General features: G+C 34.0%; 2 long non-coding RNA genes across 4 annotated transcripts; one reads left to right on the top strand and one right to left on the bottom strand.

Moving 5' to 3' along the window:
* Positions 1 to 1,664: 1,664 nt before the first annotated feature.
* Positions 1,665 to 4,031, top strand: LOC127794004 (uncharacterized). Its single transcript, XR_008021521.1, has 2 exons — positions 1,665 to 1,823; positions 3,865 to 4,031. It is a non-coding gene; the product is annotated as an uncharacterized LOC127794004 (long non-coding RNA).
* LOC127793994 (uncharacterized) lies at positions 2,260 to 10,354 on the bottom strand. Of its 3 annotated transcripts, none has more exons than XR_008021518.1 (2): positions 5,316 to 10,354; positions 2,260 to 3,960 (listed from the first exon to the last, which is right to left on the bottom strand). It is a non-coding gene; the product is annotated as an uncharacterized LOC127793994 (long non-coding RNA). The 3 variants fall into 3 exon arrangements; XR_008021519.1 differs by having other exon boundaries at positions 2,260 to 3,280; XR_008021520.1 differs by having other exon boundaries at positions 2,260 to 2,599.
* Between the last annotated feature and the right edge of the window lie 10,106 nt (positions 10,355 to 20,460).

Here is a 20,460-nt window from a genome sequence, read left to right as displayed (position 1 = left end):
ATTTCTTTTACAATTAAAAGAATGAAAAAAATTTCAACAAAAACAATTAATTTCTTTTAAATTGTAAAACAAATTAAAAGAGAAAAAAAAATAAAACACACAATGAAAACATTTGTTTCTTGGCAAGAAATTAGATGAAAGAAAAAAATTGAAATAAAACCACCGTTGAAAAATAATTACAACAAATAATTAATTTTTCTAAATTAAAAAAAAAGAAAAAGAGACAACACAGATGTGAATAATTTTCTAGCGAATGAATATCAATGCCAAAGGATCCCAGCAGCGAGTGAGAGATCCTACAAACCTCCAACTAACACAGTTAGGTGTGCCTCTCATTGTATGCCTCTCATTGATATACAAGAATATATAACCAAATCAAGAAAAAATAAGATCTAAAATGACAAATAGACAAAAAAATAAAGTTTTAATACACCTACCAGTATGCAAGGCGCATGCCTTGCATAAGGTGCGGCCCAAAAATTTGGGGCCCCCCAACAGCAGAGAACAAAGCACCCAAAAAAATTGAGTCCCCCAAAAAATACCCCCAAGAAAAATACAGCATGAAACAAAGCACCCTCAAAAAAATTACCCCCTCTCCAAAAAAAAAAAAAAAATTGGGGGGGCCCCACCAAAAATAAACCACACCACCCTCCCCTAAAAAAATTTATTATCGCCTAAGGCCGCACTGGGCCTTGGGCCGGCCCTGACTGCACCTCAGTACTGATGAGGCACACAAGAGCTACACCTCTACCCAGGCGCGCCTTCAACTATGATGTGAACATACCAAAACATTTCCAATTACAATTAAATTACCCCTAATGATCCACATTAAACCCTCGTGTCATTGCCCTAGTGATGAATGAGCTTGCTAAACATATTTAAAAAAAAAAAAATGCCATGTTGCATGCTATTTGAAAATAGCATCGTCTAGGAGGATGAAACAAAAACAATTCAAGAATACTAAGCTTGAAATATGGAAAAACACAATAGAATCTAGAGGTTTTAAGTAGGGCATATTGAAAATTAAGTAATGGGGATGTTAGCACTTTTTAATAGAATTAAGACAAAATGAATAGAGAAGTACGTCTGACAAAAACAACAGAATCAGTTACGCAGAAAAAATAACATCTTCAAAAGTTGGAGCACAAACAAGTAACAGTGTGTACAATATCACAAAATCATTAAAAAAAAAAAATCAGATTTTAACCAAACTGTAAATCGGGGCTTTTAGGCAATCAAATATTGTGTAAAACAGCAAGCCTTAATTCCAGTGGGTAGGGTCAGCATCATAATTTCTAGCTTGCAAATCATCTTTATCCACAAATGCTTGGATATAATCAAATGATGTAGTGCATATGTAAATTTTAAGAAAGCAATAGATCCATCAAAAATTCATCTGAACAAAATGATGTAAATTGAGCTGCCTGTCCATCTTCTTCTAACCATATCATGGAAAGGGTATAGGCAACTCAGATGACAACAATGCAGATGCGCATTTGTGATAAAGAAAGAAGATCATCCACAGCTCAGCAGCTTCCCAAAAACATAGTTTCAGTCGCACTAAACAAGAATTTGTAGGCAGCACCCAAAGCTTAAACAAGGAAAAGACTATAGTAATAATCAAGCAAACTATTAATACACAGATAGAGTAGCTATACAAAACAACTGCAATAAAAGAAAATAATTGTTACTTCTGAACTTCATAGTTGAAATCCCTGCAAATAAAAATAATAGTATAGAATCTTGAAGAAAAGAATCACAACATAACGTACCCATTAAAATCACGTAAAGAAGACCTAGTATATTATGTTCCAAGGATAGAGGTGTCATAAACGAAACGAATAGATGATTTTTCAAGGAATAAAAAGGTCTAATATTAAAATCATGGCATGGTATAGCAAGCTGTTGGTCTATTAAACCTGATGTTGGTCCCATTGCTACTTAATTAGCAGTAAAAAAAATAAAACATCCACGCCCTCAGATCTCATAGCTATCACAATTCATTGATGGTTAGTGCTAATGGTTTATAATTAGAAGCCTCCCCTAACTTAAGAATGAAGAATAGGAGGGGGGAGAGAGAGAGGATGAGGCTGAAATTGAAAAAAATAAAATAAAATAATTTGATTAGGGGAGGCTACTAATTGAAACAAAAGCAACCACTCCATAAAATGAGTTTTCCATCATTGGGCAATATTAGAGTTTCTTGAAAAAAAGTTTAAAAGCAAATAAATAATAACATAGCGGATCTATGTTGAGCCAGCTGGTGAGATGATCTACAAAGTGCCAGATTTGTAAATATTTTCATAAGAATGTTATTTTCATGATAATGTACTGAAATAAAACAACTGCAATAACAGAAAATAATTGTTACTTCTGAACTTCATAGTTGAAATCCCTGCAAATAAAAATAATAGTATAGAATCTTGAAGAAAAGAATCACAACACAACGTACCCATTAAAATCACGTAAAGAAGACCTAGTATATTATGTTCCAAGGATAGAGGTATCATAAATGAAACGAATAGATGATTTTTCAAGGAATAAAAAGGTCTAATATTAAAATCATAGCATGGTATAGCAAGCTGTTGGTCTATTAAACCTGATGTTGGTCCCATTGCTACTTAATTAGCAGTAAAAAAAAAAAACATCTACGCCCTCAGATCTCATAGCTATCACAATTCATTGATGGTTAGTGCTAATGGTTTATAATTAGAAGCCTCCCCTAACTTAAGAATGAAGAATAGAAGGGGGGGGAGAGAGGGGGGGATGAGGATGAAATTGAAAAAAAAAAATAAAATAATTTGATTAGGGAGGCTACTAATTGAAACAAAAAGCAACCACTCCATAAAATGAGTTTTCCATCATTGGGCAATATTAGAGTTTCTTGAAAAAAAGTTTACAAGCAAATAAATAATAACATAGCGGATCTATGTTGAGCCAGCTGGTGAGATGATCTACAAAGTGCCAGATTTGTAAATATTTTCATAAGAATGTTATTTTCATGATAATGTACTGAAATAAAACAACTGCAATAACAGAAAATAATTGTTACTTCTGAACTTCATAGTTGAAATCCCTGCAAATAAAAATAATAGTATAGAATCTTGAAGAAAAGAATCACAACACAACGTACCCATTAAAATCACGTAAAGAAGACCTAGTATATTATGTTCCAAGGATAGAGGTATCATAAATGAAACGAATAGATGATTTTTCAAGGAATAAAAAGGTCTAATATTAAAATCATAGCATGGTATAGCAAGCTGTTGGTCTATTAAACCTGATGTTGGTCCCATTGCTACTTAATTAGCAGTAAAAAAAAAAAAACATCTACGCCCTCAGATCTCATAGCTATCACAATTCATTGATGGTTAGTGCTAATGGTTTATAATTAGAAGCCTCCCCTAACTTAAGAATGAAGAATAGAAGGGGGGGGAGAGAGGGGGGGATGAGGATGAAATTGAAAAAAAAAAAATTAATTTGATTAGGGGAGGCTACTAATTGAAACAAAAAGCAACCACTCCATAAAATGAGTTTTCCATCATTGGGCAATATTAGAGTTTCTTGAAAAAAAGTTTACAAGCAAATAAATAATAACATAGCGGATCTATGTTGAGCCAGCTGGTGAGATGATCTACAAAGTGCCAGATTTGTAAATATTTTCATAAGAATGTTATTTTCATGATAATGTACTGAAATAAAACAACTGCAATAACAGAAAATAATTGTTACTTCTGAACTTCATAGTTGAAATCCCTGCAAATAAAAATAATAGTATAGAATCTTGAAGAAAAGAATCACTACACAACGTACCCATTAAAATCACGGAAAGAAGACCTAGTATATTATGTTCCAAGGATAGAGGTATCATAAATGAAACGAATAGATGATTTTTCAAGGAATAAAAAGGTCTAATATTAAAATCATAGCATGGTATAGCAAGCTGTTGGTCTATTAAACCTGATGTTGGTCCCATTGCTACTTAATTAGCAGTAAAAAAAAAAAAACATCTACTCCCTCAGATCTCATAGCTATCACAATTCATTGATGGTTAGTCCTAATGGTTTATAATTAGAGGCCTCCCCTAACTTAAGAATGAAGAATAGGAGGGGGGAGAGAGGGGATGAGGATGAAATTGAAAAAAAGAAAAAAATTAATTTGATTAGGGGAGGCTACTAATTGAAACAAAAGCAACCACTCCATAAAATGAGTTTTCCATCATTGGGCAATATTAGAGTTTCTTGAAAAAAAGTTTAAAAGCAAATAAATAATAACGTAGCAGATCTATGTTGAGCCAGCTGGTGAGATGATCTACAAAGTGCCAGATTTGTAAATATTTTCATAAGAAAGTTATTTTCATGATAATGTACTGAAATAAAACAACTGCAATAACAGAAAATAACTTTTACTTCTGAACGTCATAGTTGAAATCCCTGCAAATAAAAATAATAGTATAGAATCTTGAAGAAAAGAATCACAACATAACGTACCCATTAAAATCACGGAAAGAAGACCTAATATATTATGTTCCAAGGATAGAGGTGTCATAAACGAAACGAATAGATGATTTTTCAAGGAATAAAAAGGTCTAATATTAAAATCATAGCATGGTATAGCAAGCTGTTGGTCTATTAAACCTGATGTTGGTCCCATTGCTACTTAATTAGCAGTAAAAAAAAAAAAACATCTACGCCCTCAGATCTCATAGCTATCACAATTCATTGATGGTTAGTGCTAATGGTTTATAATTAGAAGCCTCCCCTAACTTAAGAATGAAGAATAGGAGGGGGGAGAGAGAGGGGGGGATGAGGATGAAATTGAAAAAAAAAAAAATTAATTTGATTAGGGGAGGCTACTAATTGAAACAAAAAGCAACCACTCCATAAAATGAGTTTTCCATCATTGGGCAATATTAGAGTTTCTTGAAAAAAAGTTTACAAGCAAATAAATAATAACATAGCGGATCTATGTTGAGCCAGCTGGTGAGATGATCAACAAAGTGCCAGATTTGTAAATATTTTCATAAGAATGTTATTTTCATGATAATGTACTGAAATAAAACAACAGCAATAACAGAAAATAATTGTTACTTCTAAACTTCATAGTTGAAATCCCTGCAAATAAAAATAATAGTATAGAATCTTGACGAAAAGAATAACATAACGTACCCATTAAAATCACGTAAAGAAGACCTAGTACACCATGTTCCAAAGATAGAGGTGTCATAAACAAAACGAATAGATGATTTTTCAAGGAATAAAAAGGTCTAATATTAAAATCATAGCATGGTATAGCAAGCTGTTGGTCTATTAAACCTGATGTTGGTCCCATTGCTACTTAATTAGCAGTAAAAAAAAAACATCTACGCCCTCAGATCTCATAGCTATCACAATTCATTGATGGTTAGTGCTAATGGTTTATTATTAGAAGCCTCCCCTAACTTAAGAATGAAGAATAGGAGGGGGGAGAGAGGGGATGAGGACGAAATTGAAAAAAAAAAAAAAAAATTAATTTGATAAGGGGAGGCTACTAATTGAAACAAAAGCAACCACTCCATAAAATGAGTTTTCCATCATTGGGCAATATTAGAGTTTCTTGAAAAAAGTTTTAAAGCAAATAAATAATAACGTAGCGGATCTAGGTTGAGCCAGCTGGTGAGATGATCAACAAAGTGCCAGATTTGTAAATATTTTCATAAGAATGTTATTTTCATGATAATGTACTGAAATAAAATTATTTTTTTATAAACTTCAATAAAATGAGAATGAATGATGAATTCAGTAAAAGAAACAAGCAGTGTGCATATATAAATATGTGTGCGTGTCTGTGTATAAATTACAATTAAACTACAGAAAGTTTAATTTTCCTCGAGAAATCAAGCATTACCAACAGACGTATAATTGTTAGTCTATAAAACAAAAAGACACGTCTACTGACCAATAAGTAACCAATGAAATCAAATTCCTAAAACAGATTACAATAACTAGATATACCCAGTACATAGATCTGGATCCCATAACCTAATTAGTAATAGAACTTATAAAAAAAAAAAATACATTTAAGCCCTTAGATCTTGTAGCTATCATAATTCATTAATGGTCAATGCTAATGGCTTATCATTACAAGGCTCCCCTAACTTGAGAAATAATTTTTTTTGGTGGGGGGGGGGGGGGAAGAGATTTTCTTGAAGAATGTTATTATTGTAACCACTCTACAAAATGTGTATCCCATCATCAGGCAATATCAAATTTTCTTGAAGAATGTGTAAAAGCAAAAACACCACGATAGTTGCAATATGAAATATAAATTTCTTTTCAAACCAAGAATTAAGTGTCAGATCCAGAAGTCTACACTGTTCCAAATAAATGCGGATATTAGATTACTTCAGCTGTTAGAAAATAATCATTCAGTATTTGTAATTTCTGCAAATTATTGATAGTTGACAAGAATATAAAAATTTCTTCTTAAACAATAAACAACCACACTTGACAACATAATTTAAAATAACCGTGATTACGGTTGCACCCCTAAAACAGTTTTAGTAGGATGGGACCCTGGAACACGTAGAGACCGAGGCTGCATGTTTCTGCATACCTGCATTGACTTCACTTCTATACATTAGGTGTTGCACCATTGAAACAAGTGATTGAGGGAAGCTCTCAAACCTCAAAAGCACTCGGACTTAATATCCAATGGTCTAAGATTTAAGATAACATTCATCAATAGCACTTGCCTATCCATCATCATGACAGTGACTTCCCCCAATGGGATTAAGGCTTTTGATTTTGTAACCTTGGTTTATATCATAAAATAACAATGAATAACAAGGGTAAATTACACCGACATTCCTTGAGGCCATAGAGGTGGAATGGATGGACATTAGTAAAAAGGCTAGTTATAAGCGCAAAACCATAAAAAGAGATTTTCAATCATTGAGCAACCTATCAGCAGAAGATTTCAATAATAACATAATATTTACACATGGAAAGAGATTTAAAATCCCCAGTTAGCACAACACCAACCAGGTCGATATAACAAAACAAAGAAGCATAAAACTATCTTTTGCACAGCAGTCTGTTTATTCTATCCAACCTGTATTCAACTGGACATCAGTGGGTGGTAGCATAGGAAGTTTGATTTCTTGGTATGCACATCCATAAATACATTAAACATGCATGCAAATGCAGTGATGATTTACTGAAGACCCAATTAACTTGCACAATTGTCTCCAGACAATTCTTGATTTGGTAGCAGAGGACTATTGATTTCTTGGTATGCACATCCATAAATACATTAAACATGCATGCAAATGCAGTGATGATTTACTGAAGACCCAATTAACTTGCACAATTGTCTCCAGACAATTCTTGATTTGGTAGCAGAGGACTATTAATGGAATACAAATATGTTACATTGTTTCTTCTAGTTTGTAGCCCGTAATAATACTAAAGGACCTCAATTACCAATGTTTTCATGGATACAGGACACTAGAAAATTCAATTTAACCATCACGTAGCTGGGAAGCATATGCCTAAACAAACATACCCAAATTAGTCAGAAGCACATGAAAACTGCAAATCCTTCTAACATCATCTGAGAATACACATTTGTGTTGTGTCCAAATGAATTTTGGTTAGAATCGTTAGCACAAAAATCAAATGATTCCATTGATACATTTAAGTAATTAAACATTTCACAATTAGTAAGCTGGAATTATTGTCATAACCCGCATTTTCCAAGAAAATCGATCTATTTAAACCATGATCATGGGCAAGTGCATAAATATACTCCTGAAATATAAGTGGATCTACGAAGTCCACTTTGCTGACATCTATCTAGTTCTAAATATCTTTTGAATTCCTCCATTTGAAATTAAAATAGAACCAAAGGGAAAGGATTTTGGGGCTATCAAATGATACATCGTGCGATACATCAAACAATCTCTTTCATGGATGAAAACCTAATAATTCTACATCTAAGAATAGCAGAACGTAAAAACAATACAGTAAATTGGTCAAATTTACTAATAGCAAATTATAATAGATATCACCACACATCCCTGGGTATCTGTTCCCTATCTTTCAGTACTTCTAATTTTTTGTGTAGTTATGCAATTGGAATCAGAACATGAACAGGACACAAATGCATTTATTCTGATTTATATACCAACTACAATTAGAACCATATGACAGGATAAGCAACTTATGGTAGTGCTCGCTAGTTGACATGAAGAGAACCATTAGAATGCTTAAAGATAACTCAATTTCTTTAACAAGACATAAGATTGGCATCTCCACTCTTGATTAAAGCATTGAGCAAAATGAACAGGTCATATTCAATTGAAAAATATTAAACCATGATTTCACATTGACACAGCACTCTGTAGAAGAAAGAGTTATAAGCTTCATATTATTAGTGAAAGAGAACAAACAAACCCAAGCACCATAATAGCCAATTAAGATCATTGACAGCGTTATCAATTTTGATAACAGCTTTCCTGCCATAAAAGTAACAGTAATATGTTTACCAACATACTTTAGATGATGAACATAATGCAGCACCAGCAACTAAAACGAAAAGGATTTGTTAGAAAAATATAAACATCTAAAGAATAATGAGTTGTAAGCATTGGACATCTTCGGAATCTGGAAAAAAAGAAAACCACCCCTATTCAGAAAATAAAACCATTACCAAAACAACAGGCAGTAGATATATCCATAATACAATATAACAAAAATTATCTAAATAAATAATTAGGAATATAGAATCCTTACCAAAATATTTACAAATCTAGAACTTCTATTGGCCACCTCACCAGTTGTCTCAGCATGGAACCGTTGTTCAACCAATGGTTCTGTATGGCATTATAAAATGGACATGATTAATATGCCAAAAACACACGTTGAGCACATATGCCAAGGGGGTGAAATTGTTAAAAACAAATAGGGGTGAAATTGTAATTTCAGCTATCGGCACATGCATCTCACCATCCTAGGGTTTGCTCAGGGTTTGAATAGGAAATTTGGAACAGATTTGAGGGGGAATTAGACCCTACAGAAACGCCCAGGTCTTGAAGGGAATCAATCATCTCGTCATTGTCAGTATTGAAAGGATATGGCTCCCATGGGCCCGTCAAATTCTCCAAATTATCCACAAGCCGAGATTCAAGGTAAGAAGAAGGGCTCATCGGAAGGGGATCATATAGGCGCCAATCAGGGGGCACAAAATCTTCCACCTCAGGGGTGAGAACCAACTCCGGGAAAGTCTCCCCCAGGCGCTGTGCCTCCAAATAAGCCCGAGCAAGATAGAAGCCACACTTAGTGAAACCCGACGCATATTGTCCCTTTCTGTCCTGGCAATCCTTAGAGAGACGGTATTCCTTTACAGCCTCGGCACGGGTAGCGGCCTCTTCTTCTGCCCATAAACCAATACCTTGATTTTTATTGCTCGAGAATAGAACAATGCAAATACCAAACTGAGGAAGATTCATTCTATAACCCTTTTCTGGGAAAAATTTTGAGTAGTAAGGTATTGCAAATTTTGTTAATTCTATGAAATCATAAAATAAGCCCAAGTAAATGAAAACCCAGGAAGAATGGCAAAACCAAACAAAAAGGTAAAAGTATTAAGTCCATGGACCCCCCAAAATGGTAAGCGTAACAGACTAATGGCTAAAAAGAAAACCTAAAAGCCCTTAAAAGCCATGCAATTACATTAATGTATTCTCCAGCTATGACGCCACGGAATCATAATTAAAATCAAATCTCATTCAAATAAAAACCCGAAATCCATTTCCAGTAAGAGTTGAATATAACCGACAAGAATACCATCTATTATAAACTTAACTGGCTAAATATTAACAAAAATCAAAATGAATAATGCCAGGTCCAGGTCTAAGGAGCAGGGGAGAAAATAGAAAGAAAACAAAAAATGTACTCAACCCTATATCTATATGAATACACCCCAGATCTGAACTCTAATCGCATAAGAAGTATCAAAATCACAAAAACAAAATTATGAACTAGCAGAGGTAATCTCGGTCGAAGATGTGCCTAACGATGATATTCGCAGGTAATAGATGTGTCGTAGACGAAACTTTGATCTACATGAATACATCCCAGATCTTAACTCTAACCGCATCAGAAGTATCAAAATCACAAAAATAAAATGACTATCTTGCAGAGATAATCTCCATCGCAGATATGCCTGACAACGATGAATGAGGACGATGATGTTCGCACATAACAGACGTGTCGTTGACGAGACTTCGATCGAATGAAGAAACGGCGAACGGAAGCACGGATCAGGATCGAAGAAAGATCAAAGACGCGCCGTTCTCAGTGAGCTGAGTCGAAGAAAGGGTTTGATACCTTAAATAGATGGATGCCTCCTTTTAAAGCGAATGGCAATCTTGTAAATATCACCAATTTTGGGGAAGCTTTACGGTTATGATGGAAGAACGGGTTAACGGGTCCTTAATGGGTTTTGGCCCCCCGACCCACCGCCAGTTTGTGGGATAACCCAATGCTAAAATAGATGTAAAAGAATATTCTTATCAATTGATTTTTTTTTTTTATTAAAATTAAGACGTACCAAAGATGAGAACGAACATTTCATTCCTACTTATATCAAATACAAATATTGGAAATAGTCTATTTTTTTTTCTTTTTTTTTTCCTTTGTCTTGTCATGCGTAGCTTAAATTTGTTTTTAGTTGGGTTGCGTTGAGTTGAGTTGACTTTACTTGATGCCCAATTGTCATTTAAAAATTTATCTCCGTGATATCTTGAACGAGTTCTTAAATATTTTATTAAAAATTTAATTTTTAAGTTATTAAGAATATGTAAGATTTTATAATACAATATTTTTTAAATTATTTATATTTCTTAGATTTCTTAAATAAGAATTTTTATTAATCAAGTATGATCTAACACATAAGTTTACTATATTTGATTAATATGATATAATAATGATAAAAGATGGCGAGTCACTTATTATACAGACATGAGATGCGAATAGTTAACATGTGAGTGATTGTTAATTTAACAATGCATCAAACGTGATATTAATAGCAAATCACATGGTTATGAAATGTATAATTTGTTATTAATTGCAATTGTATAAGTAATTCTCTAACTTTAAACAAGTAGTTTATCTTGTTTATTGGTGATGGAGATTTGTTGGTAATGCACAATCATCATATTTTGAGGTGAGAATGTTTATTCAGTGGCCTCATTCAATTGATATATGAAGACATATGTTTGACTAATAGGATCTATCTTTTTTGGCGCGAGACAAACATCCTATGTGATCTTATGTTGGACTATGATAAAAGAAGTCTTTGGCCAATGCATGAATGATTGGAAATGAATTTTTAATATATCATCTTGCATCACACTAAATAAGATTTATCACATAGAATCAAGTTAGTAAGTTTAATCAGCCTATGACTCTCACTCGATCGAAACGTTAGTAATGAAATGATTGAATTACAGACTAATTGTCAATAAAATAAATTTACTTTGAATTGACTTTATTATCACTTATATTGTCTTGACATATTGTTATACGTTATTCAAAAATATTAAGGTGTTTTGAGAATATAAAGATATTCTTGAAATAAATCGAAGAGTTCAATTAACATCAAATAAGTTTGATATTTTCTAATTATTATTTGCTGATGAATCTAGAAAGTCATACACCCAAAAGTGAAGTAAAAACATAAGTAATGTTGGGCTTGTATTTGCCATTAAAAGTTAATGGAGGACTTAAATGTCATTCAAAGTTAATGGATGACCTATATGCAATTAAGAAAGACTTACAACTTAAAACACAAAATGGCCGATTGAATTTTCCAAAGATATGAAAACAATTTGTAGTCTACTTTTGAAGTTGGAAAAACTGTCGATTGGTCAAAGAAACCACTCAGCTCCCATTTAGCAAAACATCAAGAATGGTCTAAAGTTAGTAAAAAAACCACTAACCTTATATGCAAGTGTCAATCTCTTGTGTTGCATGTCTCAATTAATGGATTATTAGATAATCCTACTAAACATTTTCTTAGTTTGGATATAAATAAAAAGATTGAAGAAGAATAAAACATCATGTTTCTTTAAAGAAAACCTTAGCAACTACTTATCCTCTTATCTCGTGTGATAGACTTTTCTTATGAAATCAAGGAGAGATACAAGCCATAAACATCCCCTTGATAATCTTCAATTAGTACAGAGAAGTTTCAAGGAATTTTAAAGCTTGCTTAGAGTGGACAATCGAGACCCTCCTCACCTGAGGAGGAAATGGTCAAACTATGAAAGCCAACACAAGGTAAAAACATTTCATTTGATGAATATATGTTGCATATTGCTAAAACATCTAAGTTAATCACGATTTGGGAATTTGAGTTGGTTGTTTGTGTGGTTTTGGATTGTAAAGTTGAGACTACAAGGAAAACACAAACTCCAGTGGGAGAAGCATTAAAGGGATTGAAAATGTATACTACTATTTGGTTTCTAGAATTTTCAAAGTCTAATTCTAAATGTATACTACTATTTTGAAAACGATACCTAACTTGATGTTTATTGAGTTAGGTGGTTGATTTAACTCTACTATGTGATCAGGTTAATTTTGGATTTAATTTTATAGGCTTGATTGGCAATGGTTTAGTTTGGTTTTGATTTTTGCCAAAACCATAATCAAATCAAACGTAAACTACTAAAAGTAAAACCAAACCATTACCCATTAGTTTTAAAAATTAAAAACCATAACCAAACCATTTGATTTCGGTTTTAACCATGATTTTTTTAGTTTGATCCATACTAGCAAACAAATACAAACTCTTGTAAATAACTTTCATAAAAAAAAATTTATAACTCTATAACAAACAAAGACAAACTCAAATAAAGTTAGCTTCTTCTTGCATAAAGTTATACATTTACTTCAAACTTCTTAGATAAAAAATCACATCTCCAAACCTACAATTGTTAAGATCAATAAATTAATATTTGCATAATTAAATTGTAATTTAAACTAAAAAAATCTAGCTATGAAAGTTAATACCTTCACCAACAACATTAATATCTTCTTCGTAAATTAATGCATATCCATCTGAAATGAATGAGCTAGCTCCATCTAACAAAAATATAAATATAAAAAGTAAATTAATATGAAAATTTTAAAGTCTTAGCAATAAAAAATAACTAGTAAATGAAATAAATTTACCTTTTCCCACTTCATTTGACAACCAACTTTAGGCATACATCAATGCTTCTATTGTCTTTGGATGAAGTCGATTATGATGAGGACTCACCAGTCTCCCACTAGAACTGAATGCCGACTCTGAAATAACAGTAGATATAGGAATGACTAATATATCTCTTGCAATAGTTTGCAAGGTAGGATGCTTCGCCCCATTCACTTTCCACCAAAGTAAAATATCAAACTGACCATTATCAACTATAACATCTTCATCCAAGTAAATGTCCAATTCAGTTATGAAACTAGTAACCTTAGTAGTTTTCCTCTTTTTAAGAAAAGATTGATATTCATCATAAAAAAAAATGAAATTCTTTCTTGGAGTGACGCTCGCATCCAATGTACATTCTTGGTTATTCACATTATTCACTTTGTTCTTTTTAATGTGATATTCCTCCATCAAATCATAACAAAGGTACTTGATGCTGCTAATTTGTTCATCATAGTCATAAAGATAGACCTTAGGAGAGTAAAAGTCAAGAAAAATCATCTTATACCTAGGATCTAACATTGTAACATTCCAATATGCATCAAACTTATCTGACATGTTTTTTGCCATTGTACTAATCAGTTCATTGGGAGACTTGATCCACTCATTCAATGTCAACTTAACCTTACAAATTATTGGAAAGTACATATTAGCAGTTGGATATTTTGTCCCAGAAAATAACTTAGTTATATTATAAAATAACTCCAATCTATCACAAACATCCTTTGTAGTTTCCCAATCCCTATCACTTGGCACATTTTTATATTGTGATTCAAACAATTTAAGTCGAGGAAACACAGACTTATAAACCAAATCAGTTTTAAGCATCAAATAAGTAGAGTTCCATCTAGTAGGACAATCCAAACCCAACCTTTTAGCATAAGGCACTTTCATTTGTCAACAAACGTTCTCAAACTTTTCTATTCTTTTTGGAGATGTTGTCCAAAAAATTACACTTTCCCTCACATTTTCAATGGCATGCTTAATCACATCTAAACCAATCTCAACAATAAGATTCAAGATATGGGCAGAACAACGCATATGCAATAAAGATCCACCATTCAAAAGACATCCAACATTCAATTTTGCTTTAATCTTACCAATCATACTATCATTGGTAGAGCAATTATCCACTGTAATTGTGGATAATCTTGAATCCACATTCCACCCAAGCATAGCATCAATTAACATATCGGTCAACACATCACTTTTATGATGGCAAGGGACATAGATAAACCTAAATGACATACAATTATAAATTATTAGTAAACTTAAAGTTTAAAACTACAATTATCAAATTTAACAACAATAAAATAATATACTAAGTTAAAAAATACTTGTCATACCTCAAAATTTTGCTATGCAATGTTTAAGACTTATCAATGAAATGTACTGTAACAACCATAAAACCCTTTTTTTGGTTAGTAGAAATCCACATGTCCGTTGTAATAGCCACCCTACTACTGTCAATGTTTTCAATCAAACTCATCACTTTATCCCTCTCTTCACTGTAAATCCTCATGATATCATTCTTCAAAGTATTATGAGAATGACACTTGGAAAGAGGTTGAATGGTACTTGTGAAATCTTTGAATCCACTATGCTCCACCATCGAAAAAGGATAATCATGCATAATGATCATCTTTCCTAATTTATCTCTTCCTTTTTTTATCATATGCATTGGAAGAGAGCTTTTCTTTCAAATCAGGTTTTATAAACATTTGCCTTATATCTCCTACCAATCTTCTCTTAGGACACCTATTGAGATGTTACTTCATAGTTGATGTACCATTTGTTGATTTACTCGCAAATAATTTCTTACTGTTGAAAATTAAGAAATTTAATTTCCCAAACCAAAACAGCAGTTCAGTAGAAAAAAAATAAGAATAGAATGTTGAGAATAATGTTGAGAATAGAAGAACAAAATAGAACTTTTATTTCTCTTATCACAGTTGCTAATCTGTAGATAGCCCTTATTTATAGAAGAAAAAACTTCAACAGATTCTGAATAAAATGTGAATAAAATCTCAACAATAACTCATAATTTTTTTGGAATAACTAATAAACTGAATAATAATACTCCTAAAAATCTAAAAAACTTATTCTTTTGCAAGCCTAATCAAAATAAGACTCAGTCAAAACGTGAAAAAAGTTTGAGTTTAATTTCTAACAGCCGCCTCCCTAACCTTAAACCTTTTCAGAACTACACATCCCCATCATATTCTTCAATTTGCAAAAAGTTGCATCCTTCAATGGCTTTGTAAGAATGTCAGCTACTTGTTCTTCAAATTTGCAAAATTCAATGGCTACTTTTTTTTCTTTGACAAGCTCACGAATATAATGAAATTTGATGTCGATGTGCTTGCTTCTTCCATGGAAAATCGGATCTTTAGTTAAACAGACTATTGATTTGTTATCACAGAAGATCTTTGTAGGCTCTATTTGTTCCTGATTTATAATCTCCAGTAATTTTCTCAACCAAATAGCCTGACATGCAGTAGAAGTAGCTGCAACATACTCTGCTTCAGCAGTGGACAGAGCAACTACTGGTTGCTTCTTTGATGACCAAGAAATTACTCCTGAATTCATATGAAAAACAAAGCCAGATGTCCTATTCCTTTCCTCAAGATCACCTGCCCAATCACTATCTGTGTACCCAAGAAGATTATAGCTATCATGAAATGTATAAAAGATACCTCGGTGTAGAGTACCTTTTATATATCGTAAGATTCGTTTTGCAGCTTGCAAATGAGATTGTCTCGGTGTCTCCATAAACCGGCTAATCATGCTAACTCCAAATGTGATGTCGGGTTTAGTAGAAGCAAATTAACGTAGGCTGCCCACCAGACTTCTGAAATAGGTTTGATCAACCAGCTCACCATTGCCATTTTTATCTAAATGAAATCTTTTTGGAAGGAGAGTTTTGATAAGATTGCATGATTCCATCTTAAATCGCCTCAATATGTTTGATGTATATTTATTTTGTGAGATGAATATTCCTTCATCAGTCTGCTGCACTTTTAATCCTGGGAACTATGACATGTGTCCCATGTCATTCATTTCAAAGTTGCTAGTCATGGCCTCCTTAAATTCTACAAACATGCTCGGATTATTTCCTGTAAACATCAAATCATCCACATACAAACATAAAATAGTAATATTTCCATGTGAATTTGATAGATATATAATGTGGGTTCGTAAGGACACTTAAAAAAATCGTTTTCTTGGAAATATGTGTCAATTCGAGTGTACCAAGCCCTTGGCACCTATTTTAAGCCATATATAGCCTTTTTCAATCTTAGGACTTTTCTTTTGTGACCTGTCTGCACATAACCATCGAGTTAATCCACATACACCTCTTTATTACGAAAACCATTTAGAAATGCAAATTTTACATCCATTTGATGTATTTGCCATTTCTTTTGAGCAGCTAAAGCAAGCACCATACGAATAGTATCAAGTCTAGCTACAGGTGCAAACACATCATAATAATCAATACTTGCCTTTTGCTTATATCCTTTGACAACCATCCGAGCCTTCAGCTAATCAATTTGGCCATCTGGTCTGAACTTGGTTTTGTAAACCCATTTCACACCAATTGATTTCTTTCCCGATGGCAAAGGGGTTAGCTCTCAAGTATTGTTCTTTTCTATGGAATGAATTTCTTCATCCATGGCATGAACCCATTTTTCATCTTGAGCTGCTTCTGCAAAAGTGAGAGGATCACAATCTAAAAATAATGCACAGTTTACTAATTCCTTATCAGAAACATCATCATCATTGGTTACAACATAATCCTGCAACGAGCCAGCATAACATGCCTACGAGTTGAACTGCAAGGTGTTGAGAAAGTGGAAGAATGATTTATTGAGCTAGAAGTTTGAACACTAGGTTGTACAATACTAGCATCAAACTCTTCTAGATTAATTTCAACCTGCTAGTCTTTTGTTGTCCAATCCCAAGCCTTGGATTTAGCAAATTCAACATCCCTGCTCACTATACCTTCTTCTTTTTTTTTTTTTTTGGATCAAACAATTTATAGCCTTTAGAAACATCACTATAACCAATGAAAATGCATTTTGTACCTTTTCCATCAAAATTTTTTCATTTCGCGGCTGGTATGTGACCATATGCAATGTAGCCAAATACACGAAAAGCTTGGACATCAGGTTTATAGGCACTCTATGCCTCTTCGGGTGTCATATCACGAACACTTTTTGTAAGACACTTGTTTAAGATATAAGCAGCACAAGATACTGCTTCAGCCCATAAAATTTTAGGTAAGTTTCTACCTTTGAGCATACTACATGTCATCTCAACTATTGTCTTGTTCTTCCTTTCAGAAATGTCATTATGCTGCGGTGTATAACTGGCTGTGAGCTGATGTTTAATTCCATGATGTTTGCAAAAATCAGAGAATTCATTTGAGATATATTCAGTCCCTCTATTTGTGCGAAACACCTTTAAACAACAACCACTTTGTTTCTCTACATAAGCTTTAAAGCTTTTAAATACTTCAAACACTTCAGACTTGTGTTTCAAAAAATAGACCCAAGTTCTTCTACTATAATCATCAATGAAAGTAAGAAAATATTGATTACCTCTATGTGATTCAGACTCCATTGGTCCACAAATGTCTGAGTGCACAAGTTCTAACTGTTACACCGCTTTGCGTGATTTTCCTATTGGAAAGGAATCCTTGTGCTGTTTTCCAAACACACAGCCTTCACACAACTAATTAGACGTCTCTAATAAAGGTAGTCCACTAACCATTCTTTTTTTGCTCAACAGCCTTAAACCATCAAAGTTTAAATGACCAAAACGCAAATGCCATAGCCAATTTGCATCTAAGACAGAAACAATAAAGGAGCATACTTTTTCAACGTGTAATGATAGAGGAAACATGCAATTTTTGGTCATTTTAACTTTGGCAATGTGCTCATTTTTCATATTCATAATAGAGCAAACTCCTTTTTCAATTTTGATTTTAAGTCCATTTTCAGATAACTGACCCAAACTCAATAAATTCCAATGCAAACTAGGAACATAAAACACGTTAGAGATATGCTCATATGAACCATCTTTCAGTTGTATCAAGATTTTACCTTTCCCCATAATCGGTACCTTGGTTTTGTCTCCAAAGTTCACCTCTCCATGGACAATTTCATCCAAATGAGAAAATAATTCATTCTTTCCACACATGTGATTACTGTAATCTGTATCCAAATACCAATCTCTGTTGCTTTCTTCTGGAGAAGTACTACAAGCTAACAAAGTTTCTTTTTCTTATACCTCATCAACATAATTAGCATGCTCAAAATTTCTTTTGTGCAATTTAACTCTACAGTCCGATTAATAATGGCCAAATTTCTTATAGCAAAAACATTGACTTTTGGATTTGTCAACATACCACTTATTTCTAGAAGTATTTTGACCAAAATTCTTTTTCTTAGATGATGTATCACTTTTCTGCCCTAATCCTTTGCCACCACTGGAGTTTCCATTAGTCAAATTAATTTTACTTTGAAAAGCTTGCTCCATAGTATTGGTTTCACTGCTGTTCATTTTGTATTCATGAGAACACAATGAACTTTAATTTTAATTTTACTTTGTAATCACGCCGCAAGCAATAGGCGACAAGAAGAAAAATCTAGTTCGAGTGAAAGTAAGCTCGACTGAATGGAAAGAATCCTGGAAGGCATGTTGACACATGTAGTGAAGAACGAGCCGCCAAGGAATACCTCGTATGTGCTAGATCAATACTGCCGGCAAAGACCCTAGATGTTCAGGGGAGTGAACACACTCGATTCCCACCGAGGACGGGACTTCTCTTTGCGATCCTCCCTTCTACTTTCACTCTTCTACTCTTCGAAATGTTTCCTTTTCTCCTTCTTCTCAATGTATTTGGCTTTTTTTGCCTGCATAACTTTTTCAGCATTGATATACTTCGTTGCCCGACCCAGAATATCTGTAAATTTGAGCAGGGGAGTTTTGGCTAATGATTGAGTGAAAGGGTCGGGCCTTAGGGCATTCTAAAAAGCCACCATTGCGACACTATAGTTGAAGTTCTCATTGCTCAAGGCCTCCATATTAAATCTTGAGACGAAATCCTTTAAGGATTCGCCCTAGTTCTGCTTTAGGCTGACGAGAGAAATAGTAGATCTCCGATGCCTCTGAAGAGGCGCAAAGTGGGCCAAAAAACTACGTCGAAGCTGTGTGAAGTTAGTTATTGAGTGATGGTCCAGATTTGAGTACCAAACACGTGCGTGCCCTTCCAATGTAGCTAAGAAGACTCTACACCACATTACATCGGACACATCCTGTACCATCATATGAGAGGTTAAGAGATCCAGGTGATCCATCGGGTCAGTAGTGCCCGCATAGGGGTTTATAGTTGGAATGCGAAGACGCTTGGGCGGCACTACAACCATAATCTCTGGACTAAGAGGCTAGTTCGCAGCAATGCCACAAGACTCTCCCTGCTTCGATTTCAATGTTGCAATCTCCTTCTGTAACTAACACAGCCTCGTTTCCTACTGCTGTGCGTACTACATACTAGAGGATTCTTCAGCTTCACAAGGCCCATCTTCCTGTCCCCATCCTCGAGGCTCCGCTTCACGCTGGCAAGATTCATCCTCCAGAAGGGGTTCCTGCCTTCCCCATGTTTGAAAGCAGTGGGTTCATTGCTGGTGTTGTTGATCTAGGAAGCCGATAAGCATCTCTGTTAGACGTTGAACCTGATTCTCCAAAAGTGCAATACGATCTGAGGAGGGGGAGGATTATCCGGGCTACGCTCTCTCCCTTACTAACTCCACAAAGGATTGTTCTGGCTCTGTTCTGGGGCAGGGTTACGACCAATAACCTAAGATTGGTGTCTCCTTGTTGTTATCAAAACTGAGAGAACTTGAACGTCAAGAAAATTATACTGGGGAGACAGAAAGAAAACGCCTTGGCCCCACGGTGGGTGCCAAATGATGATGCAAAGCCGATCACACTCTTCTGTCTCGGACTAGGTACCTGCAAAACAGAGTCGGGAACTCGCTCCCCCATGATTACTTCGACGTTCAGGTTAGTTCACTGGGTTATCAAAGCTAAATTCTGTAGTTGAAAAACTTAAGAAAAAAGAGAGAAGATCCCCTTACTCCTCTTTGTTGCCTTTTTTTATTCTCTTGTTAAGATAAGAATTCCCTTTTCGAACCTCAGGGATCCAGATCCCGTCCT

Source organism: Diospyros lotus, chromosome 1 (genome assembly GCF_014633365.1).
Source record: "Diospyros lotus cultivar Yz01 chromosome 1, ASM1463336v1, whole genome shotgun sequence".
Taxonomy (NCBI): domain Eukaryota; kingdom Viridiplantae; phylum Streptophyta; class Magnoliopsida; order Ericales; family Ebenaceae; genus Diospyros; species Diospyros lotus.
The sequence above is the reverse complement of the archived record's forward strand: the minus strand, read 5'-3'. Positions and strand labels throughout refer to the sequence as shown.